This window comes from Chiloscyllium punctatum, unplaced genomic scaffold (genome assembly GCF_047496795.1).
Source record: "Chiloscyllium punctatum isolate Juve2018m unplaced genomic scaffold, sChiPun1.3 scaffold_154, whole genome shotgun sequence".
In the NCBI taxonomy this organism is placed as follows: domain Eukaryota; kingdom Metazoa; phylum Chordata; class Chondrichthyes; order Orectolobiformes; family Hemiscylliidae; genus Chiloscyllium; species Chiloscyllium punctatum.
This window is the reverse complement of record NW_027309888.1, coordinates 108,215-128,924: the sequence shown is the minus strand read 5'-3', so window position 1 is coordinate 128,924 and position 20,710 is coordinate 108,215. Positions and strand designations below refer to the sequence as shown.

Sequence of the window (20,710 nt, the reverse complement as noted above, 5' to 3'; positions counted from 1 at the left end):
TCAGACCTATCTCATGTCCGCGTTTTGCCCTCCTGATTTCGCTCTTAAGTATACTCCTACTTCCTTTATACTCTTCTAAGGATGCACTCGGTCTACCCTGTCTATTCTTGACATATGCTTCCTGCTTTTTCTGAACCAAACACTCAATTTCTTTAGTCATCCAGAATTCCCAATAATTACCAACCTTCCCTTTCACCCTGACAGGAATATACGTTCTCTGGATTCTCATTACCTCATTTCTGAAGGCTTCCCATTTTCCAGCCGTCCCTTTAGCTGCGAACATCTGCCTCCAATCAGCTTTCAAAAGTTCTTGCCTTATACCGTCAAAATTGGCCTTTCTCCCATTTAGAACATCAACTTTTAGATCTGGTCTATTCTTTTCCATCACTATTTTAAAACAAATAGAATTATGGTCGCTGGCCTCAAAGAGCTCCCCCACTGACAGCTCACTCACCTGCCCTGCCTTATTTCCTAAGAGTAGGTCAAGTTTTGCACCTTCTCTAGTAGGTACATCCACATACTGAATCAGAAAATTGTCTTGTACACACTTAACAAATTCCTCTCCATCTAAACCTTTAACACAATGGCAGTCCCAGTCAATGTTTGGAAAGTTAAAATCCCCTACCTTACCTACCCTATTATTCTTACAGATAGCTGAGATCTCCTTACAACTTTGTTTGGCAATTTCATTTTGACTATTGGGGGGTCTGTAATACAATCCTAATAAGCTGATCATCCCTTTCTTATTTCTCAGTTCCACCCAAATAACTTCCCTGGATGTATTTCTGGGAATATCCTTCCTCAGCACAGCTGTAATGCTATCCCTTATCAAAAATGCCACTCCCCTTCTCTCTTGCCTCCCTTTCTATCCTTCCTGTAGGATTTGTATCCTGGAACATTAAGCTGCCAGTCTTGCCCATCCCTGAGCCATGTATCTGTAATTGCTATGAGATCCCAGTCCCATGTTCCTAACCATGCCCTGAGTTAATCTGCCTTCCCTGTTAGGCCACTTGCATTGAAATAAATGCAGTTTAATTTATTAGTCCTCCCTTGTCCCTGCCTGTCCTGACTGTTTGACTCCCTTCTGTTCTCAGCTGGACCCGTCTCAGATCGAGCTCCCAAAATCCTCCCTGTGATTGTTATCACGTCCCATCCCTGCATTCCTCCAAAATCCATGTAAAGTCCTACCATTCCTAAAACCCACCCTGTATCTGTCACCTGTCCCAGCTTCCACATCCCTCCCTATCTCCCTATCTCCGTAAGACACCATCCCCCCACCCACCCCCGTCCCAGTTACTACATCCCGCTGTATCACGAAATGCCAGTAGTCACTATAATATCAGATTAAGGCGTGAAAGCAGGAATACTGTACTGGGTTAAATGATCAGTCGTGATCACATTGAATGGTGGGACCGACTCTGTGGTCAAATGGCCAATACCTGCTCTTCTTTCCTGTGCTTCTCTATAAATTTACGATCCATATAACCTCCTTCAGTCCCCACATCCCTCCCTCTCTCCATAAACTCCTTCAGTCCCCACGACTCTTCCTAATCATGTAACCTGAACCATTCCCCAGAAACCTCCCTAACTCCATAAACTCCAAAAGGCCCCACGACCCTCCCTATCTCCATACTCTCATCCAGACCCGATGACCCTCCCATTCAGAGTAACCTCCTTCAATCCCCATGATCCTCCTGATCTGTACAAACTCCTTCAGACCCAACAGCCCTGCAGATCTCTTTGGCCCCTTTCAGGCCCCACATCACTCCCTATCTCCATAATGTCCTTCAGTCACCACTGCACTCTCTGTGTCCATAATCTCATACAGTCCCCACATCACTCCCTATCTCCATAATTTCCTTCAGTCCCCACGACCCTCCTTATTCCCAAAACATCTATTACCTGTTGAACCTGTAAGCTACATTTTTCAGATTGATAAACACGAACTCCCATAACCCTTTCTGCTGCCAGTCTGAAACCAAACAGTGTTAACCTGATAGTAGGTCGGGAGCTGAAATATGTTTGAAAGGATATGTCAATGAACAATAACTGGACCCTTAGAAACGCTTTTAATAAAAAGAGAATATGTTTTTGAGCATGTTGGATTTTATTTTTATTGGTGAGAATATAAATGGCAGAATAGATACGGGTGTAGGAGTGGTTGTACCGAGGAAACGGTTTATTTGAATTTTCAGAAACCTTTACACAAGTTTCAATAAGGGCTAAAGAGTAACTTGTTAGAGAATAGGGCACCTTAACTGTCAGGACGTGGGTGAGATATTAGACGAAATAGTGTTGTCAGAATTTACTGTGGAGAAAGACATGGAAACTCGGGAAGTTGGGGACATAAATAGTGATGTCTTGGAAAGAATCCTCACCAGAGAAGAGAAAGTGCTGCAATATTAAAATAAATAAAGGTAGATCAATCCTCAGTCACTTGTTAGTTTGATCCTAGAATATTGTGGGAATCTGGGGAAGAGATTGCAGTGTCCCTAACAGAGATATTTATATTATCAACATACACAATGAGTTACTGGAAGACTGGAGGGTGTTCCATCACTTTAAGGCTTCAGGGAGCAGCCAGGAAATCACAGCCCAGTGATCTACTGGTATGTTGTTGGAGGAGATTCTGAGAGAAATGAGCTACATATATTTGGAAAGGCAAGGGCTGATTAGAGATAGTCAGCATGGCTTTGTGAGTGGGAAACCGTGTTTCACAAACCGGATTGACTCTTCGAGGAGTTGACCAAGAGATCGATGAAGGCAGAGCAGTCAGGGTTGTCTACATGAACTTCAGCAAAGCATTTGACAAGGTTCCAGGGATGTAGAACATCTAATCAATAGGAAGAAGGAAGCTAACTTAAGTTTGAGGAACCAAGGATCAGAAGCTCTAGAGAGTTACATGGGGCAGCACGGTGGCTCAGTGGTTAGCACTGCTGCCTCACAGCACGAGGGACGCGATTTCAATTCCAGCCGCAGGCGACTGTCTGCGTGGAGTTAGCACATTCTCTCCATGTCTGCGTGGGTTACCGACAGGTGCTCCAGTTTCCACCCACAGCCCAAAGATGTGCAGGTTAGGTGAATCAGCCATGCGTTGTTCAAGAAAGGGAATAGAGATAATCCTGGGAATCACAGACCTGTCAGTCTTCCGTCTGTGATGTGCAGATTATTGGAGACTCTGAGATCCAGGATTTATGATTCCTTGGAAAACCATAGTTTGATTATTGAATGTCATTATGGCTTTGTAAGGGATAGGTCATACCACACAAATCTTATTGAATCCTTTGAGAATGTGACAAAACACATTTATGGCTCATTGAGAAAGTACAGAGCATGGGATACAGGGAAACCTGCCTGCCTGGATACAGAATTCCTGGCCCATAGAAGACAGAGGGTGATGACAGATGGAAATCATTCAGCCTGGAGCTCCGTGACCAGTGGTTTTCTGCAGAGAGAGGTCAAAACATCTCTGCTCTTTGTGATTTTATGTATGACTTGGATGTGTGAGTGGAAGAGTGGGTAAGTAAGGTTGCCAATGACACGAAGGTTGGTGGAGTGGTGAATAGTGTGGATGTCTGCTGGAGGTTGCAATGGGGCATTGACAGGATGTAGAGCTGGGCTGAGAAGTGGCAGATGAAGTCAAATCTGGAAAAGTGTGAAGTGCTGCATTTTGGAAGGTGAGACTTGAATGCAGAATACAGGGGTAAAGGCAGAATACTGAATAGTGTGGAGGAACAGATGGATCTTGGATTTCATGAGCAGAGATCCCTCAAATTTGCCACCAACCTGATAGTGTTGTTAAGAAAGAATATGTTGGATTGGCTTTCATTAGCTGGGGGATTGAGTTTTAAAGCAATGAGGTTATGCTGCAGCTCTATACAGTCCTGTTTAGATCTCAATTAGAATATTGTGTTCAGTTTTGTTCCCTTCATTACAGGAAGGATGTGGAAGCTTTAGAGATTGTAAAGAGAAGATTTACCAGGATACTGCCTGGACTGGAGGGCATGTCTGATAAAGAAAGGTTGAGGGAGCCAAGTCTTTTCTCATTGGAGTAAAGAAGAGTGTGGTGTGATTTGTTAGAGGTGAACAAAATGGTGTGAGGCAACGATAGAGTGAACAGTGAGAGACCGCTTTATCCCATGGTACAAGGGGTCATAATTGTAGGGTGATAGGAGGATAGGTAAGGGGGGATTTCAGAATTAGTACTTTACACAGAGAGTAGTGAGTGGGTGGAACAGGACTTTTTACCAGACTCTTGGATAGGTACATGGATGATAGCAAAATGAATGGTATGTCAGTGAGTTTGATCTTACAGTCAGGTAAAAGATGGGCATGGCATCATGGCCGAAGGGTCTTGTGCTGTCCTGTTCTGTGTTCTACGTTCTGTCTGGTAATCTGGGTAATAAGCTCAGATCAATGTAAAAGGATATGGCATTCAGGAGGAGCTAGTCAACTGGATACAAAATTGGGCTTGATGGTAGGAGACAGAGGGTGATGGGAGACATGTTGCCTTCCTGACTAGAGACATGTGACCAGCGGTGAAGTGGGTCCACTGTTGTTTGTCATTTGGATAAATGGTTTGGATGGGAATATTGGTTTTGTGGGAAGTTTTTTGAGTGATACTGAAATTGTTGGTAAAGTGGACAGTGCAAAACGTTACGTATGATACAACAGGGCGAATAGTACACTGGAGTAGTGGGCTGAAGAATAGTAGATGGAGTTTAATTAGATAAATGTGAGGTGTTCCATTTTGGTGAAACAAACCAGAGTGGGTTTGTACAGTTAATGTTCGGGCCCTGGGTAGTGTTGTCAGTCAGAGACCCAGGGATGCAGGTAGATAGTTCTTTGTAAGTGGTGTCACATGTAGACAGGCTGGTGAAGCAGACATTTGGGGTGGTTACCTCCATTCGGGAGAGCACAAAGCGTAGGAGAAGGATGTCATGTTGTGGCTGGAAAAGACATTGGTGGGGCCACCATAAAACATTGTTGATCAGTGGGAAGAATTCATCTGGTTCACCCACCTCCTTTAGGGAAGGACATCAAATATTCTAACCTGGTCTGGCCGACATGTGACTCCAGACCCACAGCAATATGGCTGACTCTGAGCTACCCTCTGGGTAATTAGCAGTGGGGTCAAAGACCGTTGTTCCAGGCAGTGACACCCACATCCCATGAATGAATATATAAAAATACCGATGTCCCTCCGTACCTCTGCAAACCCCTCCAGCTGCAGCAATCCGTCCTGGCTTTGTAACACCCTGACCACTCTCTGTGACACTCTCACCACCTCCAGCACCTTCACCTCTCCCTGTTCCTATTGTGTCAATGAACCCTGACCGTGGCTCCCCTTCCTACAGCCCTCCTCCTGCGAGCAGACCCATTGCAATCCATTACCATTGACTCCTAAAACACTCCCTCACTTCAGGATTTTAAGTACTCTTTGGTGATCCTCTTCGCCTCATAATCTAGTATGATCCCTTTCGTCCTGAGTGAGGGATCAGTGGGAATTTCTTGCTGAGGTTTTTACTGTTTCAGTGGAATGTCCTTTTGTTGAGTATTTTGCATTGTTCCTTCAAATGGTTTCCACTGTTCATTTACAGACATATGTTTCAGTCTGTTTAGCTTGTTTATCTTGGTCAGTTCCCCTCTCACACACACATAATTGGCTATTTTTATTTCTACTTGTAGCTTGTCCTTTCTGTGTTTCACTTTAAAACTTTGTTTATTTAAACTGCACTTTATCACAATTTCCCGAAGGATCTCTCCAGGTGACATTACTCATTCACTAAGTTTCATTACACGGTCGCTCTGCGATAGTTATGTCCCTTAACAGTTGCACAATGTGTTTTTCAAAGAAACACTGAAAAAAAAATTCTCCGAACTCCTCTTCCAATATCAATGCTGTCCGTGTGATTGTCCCTGATAATACAAATATTTACGTTTTCCAAAATTATCGCAATGCCTTTGTTAAAAAATTCCAATGAGTTCCTGTTGAATGCAGTGATGAGCAATGAAATGCTGTTCGGTGGCTAAAACTATTCTGCATCTTGTGTTTTTGGCAAGTAGTAGCCAGAATTTACATTCAGACTGACTCTACTTCATGATCTGCGGCCAAATGATTTCTCTGTAATGCCTTTGGTATCCATTATTGTTAGCGTTACCCATTTTGCCTGAGATTGCACAAGATTACGAACCACTGAATATTTTGTTCACCCTGTATTCATGTCTCCCTGTTGTCTAAATATCTTTTATCTCTGTCTCACAAATCCATCGACCTTATTGCAGCAACGTTGTCCATTCAAAAAAAAACATAATATACTGCCTTCCACAATTTTCTGTCACAAATCTATTCGCTGATGTACAATTTTAGTTAAACTCTGTCCCATCCTGTTCCTTTCTGCTTGTCTTCAGCCACATTCCCATGCTGTTCCATTGCTTCACCTTTTCCCTTTGGATTTGGAAAGCTCCTTTCACCTGCATCCTCTCTGTCAGTTTAATGCCCTGTCCATAAACCTACCGACATGATTAGCCAGGACACTGGTCCCAGCACAGTTCCAGGGGGATCATCCTAATAGATATTTTTAAAAATCAGGAATGGGATGTGTGAGTCTCTGGCTGACCAGCCTTTCTTGCCCAGTCCTAGAAGCCCTTGAACTGAGTAACTTGCTCGGCCATTTCAGAGGGTAATTGAGAGGCAAACACTTTGCTGTGGGGATGTCGTGCAGACCACGTGAGGATGGGCAGATGTCCTTCTCTAAAGGACAAGTGTTTGGATTTATTGTACATCAGTAATGGTTTCATACTTATTTGTGGATTGTTAATTATTATTTTTAAAATTATTGATTTCAAATGTCTCCTTTTCAGATGGCGGGATTCAATCCTGCCTCCCCTGAACATTAGCTGAGGTTTTGGATACATTCTCTCGCAATAATACCACTAGGCCATTACTTCACCTGCTCACTGGGTGCTCATCCCTGAGCACTGATACCAGGGCATCATGAAGCTAAACCCATTCTTCCAACACAATTGTGTGATCCTGACATCTTCCAGCAATGTGGGACTATTTCTTCATATCGCTCCATTTTCCAGATCTCTGTGGAACTCAGTGCCATTCTCCATGTGTAACCCTCACTGCATCTGTTTAACTTCACATTCTGTCTATTTCTCTGTCTCCTGTAGGTACTCAGGAAAGTCCTGACTCAATAGCCTTCCCAGCTGCTGGGTGGATCGTCCATCACCTCATTGAATGCAGTTGGTCTGCCAGAGAGAGACAAAGGGAAAGGAGATCTGGAGCCTTCAATAAATCCAGTAGTGAAGTAAGGTCACCCACAGTGCACAGAGCAAAGAACAATGAGAGGGATCCAACCATCTGTTAACACAACATGACATAGATACAGTGCTGGAGCGGAGCACAGTGCACACACACACCCCAGGCTCAATCACCACACCAATGTAAGTTCTGTTATATTAAAACTCACGACTCTACAACAGTGTATCTATGGCATGTCTTGTGGTCCAGTGTCTTCAATAATTTTTAATTCCTGTAACAGATCCTATCGCTGTAACCTCCTCCCTTCCCGATAGTCCGTCCACATATTTGAATTGTGCTGCATTCCAGACGACCTTCCTTATCCCTGTAACTTGGTTCAGTGTTAACAACATGCTTTATCTCGGTTGCCTTCTTCTCCAATAATGTAAACACAAGGACTACAGATGCTGGAAACCAGAGTCTAGATTAGAGTGGTGCTGGAAAAGCACGGCAGGTCAGGCAGCATCCGAGGAGCAGGAAAATCGACGTTTCGGGCAAAAGCCCTTCATCAGGAATAGAAGCCGGGAGCCTGCAGAGTTGGGAGGTAAATGAGAGGGGGGTGGGGATAGGGAGAAAGTAGCATAGAGTACAGTAGGTGAATGGGGTGGGGAAGAAGATAATTGGTCAGAGTGGAGGATGGGGGAAGGGAGCAAAGAGTACATTGGGTGAATGGGGGTGGGGATGGGGGTGATAGGTCAGGGAGGAGGGTGGAGTGGATAGGTGGGAAGGGAGATAGGCTGTTAGGACAAGTCATGGGAGGCTGAGCTGGAAGGCTGGAGGTGGGGTGTGAGGTGTGGGAAGGGGAAATGAGGAAACTGGTGAAGTCCACATTGTTGCCCTGGGGTTGAAGTGTTCCGAGGCGGAAGGTGAGACGTTCTTCTTCCAGGTGTCAGGTGGTGACGAAGCAGCGGTGGAGGAAGCCCAGGACCTGCATGTCCTCGGCAGAGTGGGAGGGGGCATTGAAATGTTGGGCCACAGGGCAGTGGGGTTGATTGGTGCGGGTGTACCAGAGATGTTCCCTAAAGTGCTCTGCTCGGACGTGTCCAGTTTCACCAATGTAGAGGAGAGCGCATAGGGAGCAACGGATACAATAAATGATATTGGTGGATGTGCAGGTAAAACTTTGGATGTGGAAGGCTCCTTTGCGGCCTTGGATGGTGGTGAGGGGAGAGGTGTGGGCGAAGGTTTTGCAATTTCTGCAGTGGCAGGAGAAGGTGCCAGGAAGGGAGGGTGGGATTTTGGGAGGCGTGGACCTGACCAGGTAGTCACTCAGGGAACGGTCTTTGCGGAAGGCATAAAGGGGTGGGGAGGGAAATCTATCCCTGGTGGTAGGGTCTGTTTGGAGGTGGCGGAAATGTCGGCGGATGATTTGGTTTATGCGAAGGTTGGTAGGGTGGAATGTGAGCACCAGGGGCGTTCTGTCCTTGTTACGGTTGGAGGGGTGGGGTCTGAGGGCGGAGGTGTGGAATGTGGACGAGATGTGTTGGAGGGCATCTTTAACCACGTGGGAAGGGAAATTGCGATCTCTAAAGAAAGAGTCCATCTGGTGTGTTCTGTGGTGGAACTGGCCCTCCTGGGAACAAGTATGGCGGAGGCGGAGGAATTGGGAATACGGGTTGGCAAATTTGCAGGCGGTAGTCTGGGAAGAGGTGTAATCTAGGTAGCTTTGGGAGTCGGTAGGTTCATAAAAAATGTCGGTGTCAAGTCGGTTGTCATTAATGGGGATGGAGAGGTCCAGGAAGGGGAGGGAGGTATCAGAAATGGTCCAGGTAAATTTAAGGTCAGGGTGGAATGTGTTGGTGAAGTTGATGAATTGCTCAAACTCCTCAAGGAAGCACGATGTGGCGCCAATGCAGTCATCAATGTAGCGGAGGAAGACGTGGGGAGTGGTGCCGGTGTAACTACGGAAAATGGACTGTTCTACATAACCAACAAAGAGACAGGCATAGCTCGGGCCCATACGGGTGCCCATGGCTACCCCTTTGGTCTGGAGGAAGTGGGAGGATTTGAAGGAAAAATTGTTAAGTGTGAGGACAAGTTCAGACAAACGAATGAGAGTGTCGGTGGAAGGGTTCTGTTGTGGCCGTCAGGAGATGAAGAAACGGAGGGCTTGGAGGTCCTGGTCATGGTGAATGGAGGTGTAGAGGGATTGGATATCCATGGTGAAGATGCGGCGTTGGGGGCCTGGAAAACAGAAGTCTTGGAGGAGGTGGAGGGTATGGATGGTGTCTCGAATGAATGTGGGTAATTCCTGGACTGCGGGAGAGGGCAATGTCGAGGTAGGCAGACATGAGTTCGGTGGGGTAGGAGCATGCTGAGAGAATGGGTCGGTCAGGATGGTCAGGCTTGTGGATTAGATTAGATTAGATTACTTACAGTGTGGAAACAGGCCCTTCGGCCCAACAAGTCCACACCGCCCCGCCGAAGCGTAACCCACCCATACCCCTACATCTACATTTACCCCTTACCTAACACTATGGGGATCTTGGGAAGGAGGTAGAATCGGGCAGTGGGGGATCCCGGACAATGAGGTTGGAAGCTGTGGGTGGGAGTTCTCCTCCTGAGGTGATGAGGTTCTGTATGCTCTGGGAGATGACGGTTTGGTGATGGGAGGTGGGTCATGGTAGAGGGGGTGATAGGAGGAGGTGTCTTCGAGTTGGCATCATGGCTTCAGCAGTGTAGAGGTCAGTGCACCAGACTACCACTGCACCCCCTTTATCTGCTGGTTTGATGGTGAGGTCGGTATTGGAGCAGAGGAAGTGGAGGGCTGCACGTTGTGAGGGTGAGAGGTTGGAGTGGGGGAGGGGGTAGATAGGTTGAGGCGGTTGATGTCTCGGTGGAAGTTGGAAATGTAGAAATCGAAGACAGGTAATAGGCCAGCGCGGGGTGTCCTGGTGGATGGAGTATGTTGGAGGTGGGCAAAAGGGTCCTTGAAAGGTGGGTGGGAGTCTTGATTGTAAAAGTATGCTCGGAGGCGTCAGAAGAAGTGTTCAATATCTCAGCGTGTATTAAATTAATTGATGTGTGGACGGAGGGGGATAAAGGTGAAGTCTTTGCTGAGGATTGATCATTCATCCTCAGTGAGGGGGAGGTCAGGGGGAATGGTGAAAACTCGGCAGGACTGGGAGCTGGGACCAGGCGTAGGTGTGGAGCTGGGGGAGGCGACTGAGCCTGTTACTGGAGTGGGTGTGGTGTTAGGGGGAATGGGGATGGAGTCATGAGCACGGGTGGTGTTCCCCTCCGGATTCTGGGGTAGGGATTGTGATGGTGGGACCTGGGGGTTTGTCAGCAGAATGCAAGTGCGCGGCATTGGTGGGGGCGGAAGTGGTGACAAACACGGCAGTCGAGGGGGGGGCATGGAAGTCACTGAGTGTGTGACATCAGCGATGATGTGAGGGGTGGAAGTGATGTCATTTTGGTGTGTGAGGAATTGTGAGGGGCAGAAATGGCATTTACTTAATGTAAACCAATAATTTCCTGTCACAAATCTATTTGACAATGTAGTATTTTAATTAAACTCAGTCCCTTACTGTTTCTTTCTGTTGGTCTTCATCCACATCTCCATGGTGTTCCAATATTTCAACCTTCCTCTTTGGACTTGGGAATTTCCATTCCCCTCAGACCTTTCCCCCTCCTCATCTGTGTCCATTTATAGCACACTGCATATTCCTGATACCTGGGGAGCCTATCCCAATAAAATAGCTCAGTCTTCCCTGTGTACTGGTAGCAGTGCTCACTGGTCAGAACCACTTCTGTTGATACCATTGTGTGATCCTGATACATTCCTCCACTCTGCTGATATCACTGTCTTTCTGCATGTGATATCCCTTACTTCTGGGTCTAATTGCTGCCTCTGTCAGTGTCTCTCACTCTTTGCAGCTACTCCAGATCCTGAGCTAACAGAATTCTCCACTCCAGAGGGACGCAGCAGAACAGGCCAGAAATGGACATTAGGAATTTCCAGATCTCTGTGGGATTCAATGCCATTCTCCATGTGTAAGATTCATTGCATCAGTGTAATTTCCCATTCTGTCTATTTCTCTGTCTCCTGTCGGTATTCCTGATGTCCCTGACTCAGCAGAATTCCCAATTCCTGTCTCGTCCATCACCACATTGAAGACAGTTGGTCAGCCAGAGAGAGATGGAGAGGGAGATCTGGAGCCTTCAGTAAATCCTGCAGCCGGTCAGATCACTCACAGTAAACAGCACGGGGAGGAGTAAGTGGATTTTAATTCAGACCCTGAGGGCATGATGTAGGAACAATGCTGGGCAAGGAACATGAGAAAATTCTCAGGCTTCATTATCACCATCTTATCTGTAAATTCATCTGTTCCACAGAACCTTCCCTATGTCTGTCAGTTTCTCCATTGTCTGTTTCATTGATACCACTTCCCCTATCTCTATCAGCCCCTACAATCCTGCCTATCCCTGTAAGCTCCTCCTACCACTACAACTCTCCAAGTTTCTGCGTTTGCCTTTAATCCCGGGTTCTGTCACATCTCTCCTTAACTGAAGAAAAACAACTCTTCAGTTCCTTCAGCCATCCTGGTCAGTGTTGTCCTTTCTAGACCTGAAAAATCTCCCTGTCTTTGTGACTTTTTTGAACTCCTACTACCTTCATGATCTCTGTAAATTTCCTGTCACAACAACAAAAAAGCTCTGTACCTTAGTAACCTCCTCCAGCTGTAAGACTCCTCCTTGTCTCTGGGCACAGTGCAGAGTGACCCTGCTTCTCTCATAAATTAGTTTCTGCATTTCTAATGATGATTATGAACTCTTCCTGTTTCTGAAATGCAGTTAGTCTCTGAAAACTCTGCTGGTCCCAAATGATGTAATTTCCTACGATAACTACAAACCTTTATGCCTTCAACCACCTCCACATGCAGTCACACAGTTTATTTCTATAACCTCCATGAGTGTTGGAGTCATAGAGGTGTACAGCACGGAAACAGACCCTTTGGTCCAACCCGTCTATGCTGACCAGATATCCCAACCCAATCTAGTCCCACCTGCCAGCACCCGGCCCATCTCCCTCCAAACCCTTCCCATTCCTATACCCATCCAAATGCCTCTTAAATGTTGCAGTTGTACCAGCCTCCACCACATCCTCTGGCAGCTCGTTCCATACACGTACCACCCTCTGCTTGAAAAAGTTGCACCTTAGGTCTCTTTTATATCTTTCCACTCTCACCCTAAACCTATCCCTTCTAGTTCTGGACTCACCGACCCCAGGGAAAAGTCTTTGTCTATTTATCCTATCCATGCCCCTCATAATTTTGTAAACCTCTATAAGGTCACCCCTCAGCCTCCGACGCCACAGCCCCAGCCTGTTCAGCCTCTCTCTGTAGCTCAAATCCTCCAACCCTGGAAACATTCTTGTAAATCTTTTCTGAACCCTTTCAAGTTTCACAAAATTTTTCTGATAGGAAGGAGACCAGAATTGCACAAAATATTCCAACAGTGGCCTAACCAATGTGCTGTACAGCCGCAAGATGACCTCCCGACTCCTGGACTCAATACTCTGACCAATAAAGGAATGCATACCAAACGCCGCCTTCACTCTCTTATCTATCTGCGATTCCACTTTCAAGGAGCTATGAATATGCACTCCAAGGTCTCTTTGTTCAACAACACTCCCTAGGACCTTACCATTACGTGTATAAGTCCTGCTATGATTTGCTTTTCGAAAATGCAGCACCTCGCATTTATCTGAATTAAACTCCATCTGCCAGTTAGCCCATTGTCCCATCTGGTCCAGATCCTGTTGTAACCCTCTTCGCTGTCCACTACACCTCCAATTTTGGTGTCATCTGCAAACTGTACCTCTTGTGCTCTCATCCAAATCATTTATGTAAATGATAAAAAGTAGAGGGCCCAGCACTGATCCTTGTGACACTCCACTGGTCACAGGCCTTCAGTCTGAAAAACAGCCCTCCACCACCACTCTCTGTCTTTTACTTTTGAGCCAGTTCTGTATCCAAATGGCTAGTTTTCACTGTATTCAATGAGATCTAACCTTGCTAATCAGTCTCCCATGGGGAACCTTGTCGAATGCCTTACTGAAGTCCATATAGATCACATCTATCACTCTGCCCTCATCAATCTTCTTTGCGACTTCTTCAAAAAACTCACTCGAGTGTGTGGGATATGATTTCCCACGCACAAAGCCATGTTGACTATCCATAATCAGTCCTTGCCTTTCCAAATACATGTACATCCTGTCCCTCAGGATTCCCTCCAACAACCTGCCCACCACTGAGTTCAGGCTCATCGGTCTATAGTTCCCTGGCTTGTCTTTACCACCCTTCTTAAACAGTTGCACCACTTTTGCCAACCTCCAGTCTTCTGGCATCTCACATGTGATTATTGATGATACAAATATCTCAGCACGAGGCCCAGCAATCACTTCTCTAGCTTCCCACAGAGTTCTCGGGTACACCTGATCAGGCCCTGGGGAGTTATCCAGCACTTCTTCCTCTGTATCTGAACATTTTGCAAGATGTCACCATCGATTTCCCTACAGTCTATATCTTCCATATCCTTTTCCACAGTAAATACTGATGCAAAATATTAATTTAGTATCTCTCCCATTTTCTGTGGCTCCACACAAAGGCCGCCTTGCTGACCTTTCAGGGGCCCTATTCTCTCCATAGTTACCCTTTGTCCTTAATATATTTGTAAAAACCCTTTGGATTCTCCTTAATTCTCTTTGTCAAAGCTATCTCATGTCCCTTTTTTTCCCTCCTGATTTCCCTCTTTAGTATACTCCAACTTCCTTTATACTCGAAGGACTCACTCGATCTATCCTGTCTATACCCGACATGTGCTTTCTTCTTTTTCTGAACTAAACCTTCAATTTCTTTAGTCATCCAGAATTCACTATACCTACCAGCCTTCCCCTACACCCTGACAGGAATATGCTTTCTCTGGATTCTTGTTATCTCACTTCTGAAGGCATCCCATTTTCCATCGTCCCTTTACCTGCGAACATCTGCCTGCAATCAGCTTTCAAAAGTTCTTGCCTAATACGTCAAAATGGGCCTTTATCCAATTTAGAACTTCAACTTTTAGATTTGGTCTATCCTTTTCCATCACTATTTTAAAATGAATAGAATTATGGTCGCTGGTCCCAAAGTGCTCCCCCACTGACAGCTCAGTCACCTGCCCTGCCTTATTTCCTTAGCTTAGGTTAAGTTTTGCACCTTCTCTAGTTGGTACACCCACATACTGAATCAGAAAATTGTCTTGTACACACTTAACAAATTCCTCTCCATCTAAACCTTTACACTATGGCAGTCCCAGTCGATGTTTGGAAAGGTAAAAACCCCTACCATATCTACCCTATTATTCTTACAGATAACTGAGATCTCCTTACAAGTTTGTTTGGCAATTTCCCTTTGACTACTGTGGGGTCTATAATACAATCCTAATAAGGTGATCATCCCTTTCTTATTTCTCAGTTCCACCAAATAACTTCCCTGATGTATTTCTGGGAATATCCTCCCTTAGCACAGCTGTAATGCTATCCGTTATCAAAAATGCCACTCTCCCTCCTCTCTTGCCTCCCTTTCTATCCTTCCTGTTGCATTTGTATCCTGGAACATTAAGCTGCCAGTCCTGCCCATCCCTGAGCCATGTTTCTGTAATTGCTATGAGATCCCAGTCCCATGTTCCTAACCATGCCCTGAGTTAATCTGCCTTCCCTGTTAGGCCCCTTGCATTGAAATAAATGCAGCTTAATTTCTTAGTCCTACCTTGTCCCTGTTTGACTCCCTTCTGTTCTCAGCTATACCCGTCTCAGATCGAGCTCCCAAAACCCTCCCTGTGATTGTTATCACGTCCCATCCCTGCATTCCTCCAAATCTCTGTGAAGTCCTCCCATTCCTAAAACCCGCCCTGTATCTGTCACCTGTCCCAGCTTCCACAACCCTCCCTATCTCTGTAAGACACCCCCCCCCACCCCACCCCCATCCCAGTTACTACAGCCCACTGTATCACTAAATGCCAGTAGTCACTATAATATCAGAGTAAGGTGTGAAAGCAGGAATACTGTACTGGGTTAAATGATCAGTCGTGATCATATTGAATGGTGGGACCGACTCTGTGGTCAAATGGCCAATACCTGCTCTTCTTTCCTGTGCTTCTCTATAAACTTACTATCTATATAACCTACTTCAGTCCCCACAGCCCTCCCTCTCTCCATAAACTCCTTCAGTCCCCACGACTCTTCCTAATCATGTAACCTGAACCATTCCCCACCAACCTCCCTAACTCCATAACCTCCAAAAGGCCCCACAACCCTCACTATCTCCATAATCTCATCCTGACACAACGACCCTCCAGTTCAGAGTAACCTCCTTCAATCCCCATGATCCTCCTGATCTGTGCAACCTCCTTCAGACCCAACAGCCCTGCAGATCTCTTTGGCCCCTTTCAGGCCCCACATCACTCCCTATCTCCATAATGTTCTTCAGTCACTAGTGCATTCTCTACGTCCATAATCTCGTTGAGTCCGCACATCGCTCCCTATCTCCATAATGTCATTCAGTCCCCACGTTCCTCCTTATTCCCAAAACATCTATTACCTGTTGAAACTGTAAGCTACCTTTTTTCAGATTGATAAACACGAACACCCATAACCCTTTCTGCTGCCAGTCTGAAACCAAACAGTGTTAGCCTGACAGTAGGTCAGGAGCTGAAATATGCTTGAAAGGATATGTCAATGAAGAATAACTAGACCCTTAGAAACACTTTTAATGAAAAGAGGATGTGTTTTTGAGCCTGTTGGATTTTATTTTTATTGGTGTGAATATAAATGGCAGAATAGATACGGGTGTAGGAGTGGTTGGACTGAGGATACGGTTTATTTGAATTTTCAGAAAACTTTACACAAGTTTCAATAAGGGCTAAAGAGTAATTTGGTAGAGAATAGGGCACCTTAACTGTCAGGAGGTGGGTGAGATATTAGACAAAATAGTGTTGTCAGAATTTACTGTGGAGAAAGACATGGAAGCTCAGGAAGTTGGGGAAATAAATAGTGATGTCTTGGAAAGAATCCTCAACAGAGGAAAAAAAGTGCTGGTATCTGAAAACAAATAAAGGTAGATCAAATCTTAATGTCGCTTATTAGGTCGAATATTGTGGGAATCTGGGGAAGAGATAGTGTCCCTAACATATATTTATTTTATCAATACACACAATGTGTTACCGGAAGACTGGAGGGTGGCTAATGCTGTTCCATCACTTAATGTCTGCAGGGAGCAGCTAGGAAATCACAGCCCAGTGAGCCAGTGCTGGGTAAGTTGTTGGAGGAGATTCTGAGAGAAAGGAGCTACATATATTTGGAAAGGCAAGGGCTGATTAGAGATAGTCAGCATGGCTTTGTGAGTGGGAAGCCATGTTTCACAAACTGGATTGACTCTTCGAGGAGTTGACCAAGAGATAGACGAAGGCAGAGCAGTCAGTGTTGTCTACATGAACTTCAGCAAAGCATTTGTCAAGGTTCCAAGGGATGTAGAACATCTAGTCAAGAGGAAGAAGGAAGCTAATTTAAGTTTGAGGAACCAAGGATCAGAAGCAGGGCTCTAGAGAGTTACATGGGGCAGCACGGTGGCTCAGTGGTTAGCACTGCTACCTCACAGCACTAGGGACGTGATTTCAATTCCAGCCCCAGGCGACTGTCTGTGTGGAGTGAGCACTTTCTCTCCGTGTCTGCGTGGGTTTCCGACAGGGGCTCCGGTTTCCACCCACAGGCCAAAGATGTGCAGGTAAAGGCAGAATACTGAATAGTGTGGAGGAACAGATGGATCTTGGATTCCATGAGCAGAGATCCCTCAAATTTGCCACCAAGCTGATGGTATTATTAAGAAAGAATCTGTTGTATTGGCTTTCATTAGCTGGGGGATTGAGTTTTAAAGCCATGAGGTTATGCTGCAGCTCTATACAGTCCTGTTTAGATCCCAATTAGAATATTGTGTTCAGTTTTGGTCCCTTCATTAAAGGAAGGATGTGGAAGTTTTAGAGAGGGTAAAGAGGAGATTTACCAGGATGCTACCTGGACTGGAGAGCATGTCTTATGAAGAAAGGTTGAGGGAGCTAAGGCTTTTCTCATTGGAGTGAAGAAGAGTGTGGTGTGATTTGTTAGAGGTGAACAAGAAGGTGTGAGGCAAAGATAGAGTGAACAGTGAGAGACCTCTTTATCCCATGGCATACATGGTACATGGGGGCATGATTGTAAGGTGATTGGTGGATGGGTAAGGGGAGATTTCAGATGTAGGTTCTTTACACAGAGAGTGGTGGGTGGGTGTAATGGGACATTTTAACAGACTCTTGGATAGGCACATGGATGACAGCAAAATGAAGGGTATGTAAGTTAGTTTGATCTCACAGTCGGATAAAAGATGGGCATGGCATCATGGCCGAAGGGTCTTGTGCTGTCCTGTTCTGTGTTCTACGTTCTGTATGGTAAACTGGATAATAAGCTCAGATCAATGTAAAAGGATATGGCATTCAGGAGGAGCTAGTCAACTGGATACAAACTTAGGCTTGATGGTAGGAGACAGAGGGTGATGGGAGACATGTTGTTTTTCTGACAGGAGACATGTGACCAGCGGTGAAGTGGGTCCACTGTTGTTTGTCATTTGGATAAATGGTTTGGATGGGAATATTGGTTTCCTGGTAAGTAAGTTTTTTTGAGTGGCACTGAAATTGTTGGTAAAGTGGTCAGTGAAGAAGGTTATCTATGATACAACAGGACGAATAGTACACTGGGATCGTGAGCTGAAGAATAGCAGATGGAGTTTAATTAGATAAACGTGAGGTGTTCCATTTTGGTGAAACAAACCAGGGTGGGACTTGTACAGTTTATGTTTGGGCCCTGGGTAGTGTTGTCAGTCTGTGACCCAGGGATGCAGGTAGACAGTTCTTTGTAAGTGGTGTCACAGGTAGACAGGTTGGTGAAGCAGGCGTTTGCGATTGAGAGTAGAAGTTGGGATGTCATGTTGTGGCTGTAGAGGACATTGGTGAGGCCACCATAAAAGCATTGTTGACCAGAAGGAAGAACTCATCTGGTTCATTTACATCCTTTAGAGAAGAACATCTGACATTCTAACCTGGTCTGGCCTGCACGTGACAGCAGACCCACAGCAATATGGCTGACTCTGTGCTATACTCTGGGTAATTAGCAGTGGGGCAAAGAATGTTGGTCCAATCAGCGACATCCTCATCCTATGAATGAATAAATAAAAATATATATATCCCTCCCGACCTCTGCAAACACCTCCAGTTGCAACAATCTGTACTGGCTTTGTAATACCGTTCAGGCCCTGACCCCTCTCTGTAACACTCTCACCACCTCCAGCACCTTCAGCTCTCCCGGTTCCTTTTGTGACATAAAACCTTGACAATTATTCCCTCTTCCATCTGACCTCCTCCTGGGAGCAGACCCTTTGCAATCCCTTTAAAACTTACTCCGAAAACATTCTCTCACTTCAGGATTTTAAGTACTTTTTGGTGATCCTCTAAGCCCGATAATCTAATATGATCATTTTTACTTGAATGAGGGACCGATGGGGATTTCTTGCTGAGGATTTGTCTGTTTCAATGGAATGTCCTTTTGTTGAGTGTTTTACACTGTTCCTTCAAATGTTTTCCACTGTTCATTGACAGGCACATATTTCAGTCTGTTTAGCCTATTTACCTTGGTCAGTTCTCCTCTCAAACTCGTGTTATTGTTTATTTTTGTTTCTAGTTGTAGCTTGTCCTTTCTGTGATTCACTTTAAAACTTTATATTTCCTTAAATTGCATTTTATCACAATATTGCAGAGGATCTCTCCAGGTGACATTACTCATTTACTAAGATTCATCACACAATGGTCGCTCTGAGGTAGTTATGTCCCTAGCCAGTTGCACAATTTGTTATTCAAAGAAACACTGAAAACTAATTTTCTGAACTCCTCTTCCAATATCACTCTTGCCAGTGTGACTGTACTACATTTTGTGAATATTGATGTTTCCCAAAATTATCGCAATGTGTTTGTTAAAAAAATTCCAATGAGTTCCTGTGTGATGCAGTAATGAGCAGCGGAATGCTGTTCAGTGGCTAAAACTATCCTGCTGCTTGTGTCCTTGGCAAGTAATAGCCAGAATTTACATTCAGACTGATTCTACTTCATGATCTGAGACCAAATGCTTTCTCTGTGATGCCTTTGTTATCCATTATTGTTAGTGTTACCCATTTTGCCTGAGTTTCCGCAAGGTTGTGATCCATTGAATATTTATGTCCACCTTTTGTTCACCCTATAACCATGTCTCTCTGTTGTCTAAACCTCTTTTATCTCAGTGTCACAAATCCATCTACCTTATTGATAAGACTTCGTCCATTGAAAAAAAACATAATTTACTCTTTCCCACAATTTCCTGTCACAAACCTATTCACTGATGTACAGTTTTAGTTAATCGCTGTCCCATCCTGTACCTTTCTGATTGCCTTCATCATATCCCCATACTGTTCCGATGCTTCACCTTTTTTCTTTGGATTTGGAAAGCTCCTTTCACCTGAACCCTGTCCCTGCATCCTCTCTGTCAGTTTAAAGCCCTGTCCATAAACCTACTGTCATGATTGGCCAGGACACTGGTCCCATCACGGTTCCAGTGGGACCATCCTATTGGATTTTTTTATAAATCAGGTAGGGGATGTGGGTGTCTCTGGCTGACCAGCCTTTATTGCCCAGCCCTAGCTGCCCGTGAGCTGAGTAGCTTGCTTGGCCATTTCAGAGGGCAACTGAGAGGCAAACACTTTGCTGTGGGTATGTCGTGCAGACCACGTGAGGATGATCAGATCTCGTTGTCAAAAGGAAAGTGCGCGGTACGCTGGCTCAGTGATTAGCCTTCCTGCCTCACAGCACCAGGGTCCCAGGTTCGATTCCAGCCGCGGGCGACTGTGTGGAGTTTGCACATTTTCCCCGTGTCTGCGTGAATTGCCTCCAGATGCTCCGGTTTCCTCCCACAGTCCAAACGCACGTAGGTCAGGCGAATTGGCCATGCTAAATTGCCCATGATGTCAGGTGTATGAGGTCGAGGGAGATGGGTCTGAGTGGGTTACTCTTTGGAGGGATGGCATGGACTGGTTGGGTCGAAAGGCCTGTTTCCACACTGTAGGGAATCTAATCTAAGGGATTGTGATTTTTGTACATCAGCAATGGTTTCATATTTGTTTATGGATTGTGAATTGCTATTTTTAAAATTATTGATTTTAAATTCCACCATATCTTATGATGGGATTCAAACCTGCCTCCCCTGAACATTAGCTGAGGTTTTGGATAAATGCCCGAACAATAATGTTACTAGGCCATCACTTCACCTGCTCACTGCTTACTCATCCCTGAGCACTGACACATGAA

The 20,710-nt window shown here is 45.3% G+C and overlaps 1 long non-coding RNA gene across 4 annotated transcripts in view; it reads left to right on the top strand.

The window, feature by feature from the left end:
* The window catches only part of LOC140471685 (uncharacterized), a 76,644-nt gene that overhangs the window by 29,678 nt on the left and 26,256 nt on the right, over positions 1–20,710 (top strand). For 3 of the 4 annotated variants that reach the window (XR_011957169.1, XR_011957170.1, XR_011957171.1), the window contains one exon: positions 7,180–7,452. This is a non-coding gene — a long non-coding RNA (uncharacterized lncRNA). The remainder of the gene's footprint in view (positions 1–7,179; positions 7,453–20,710) is intronic. The other variant, XR_011957168.1, reaches the window with a different exon arrangement.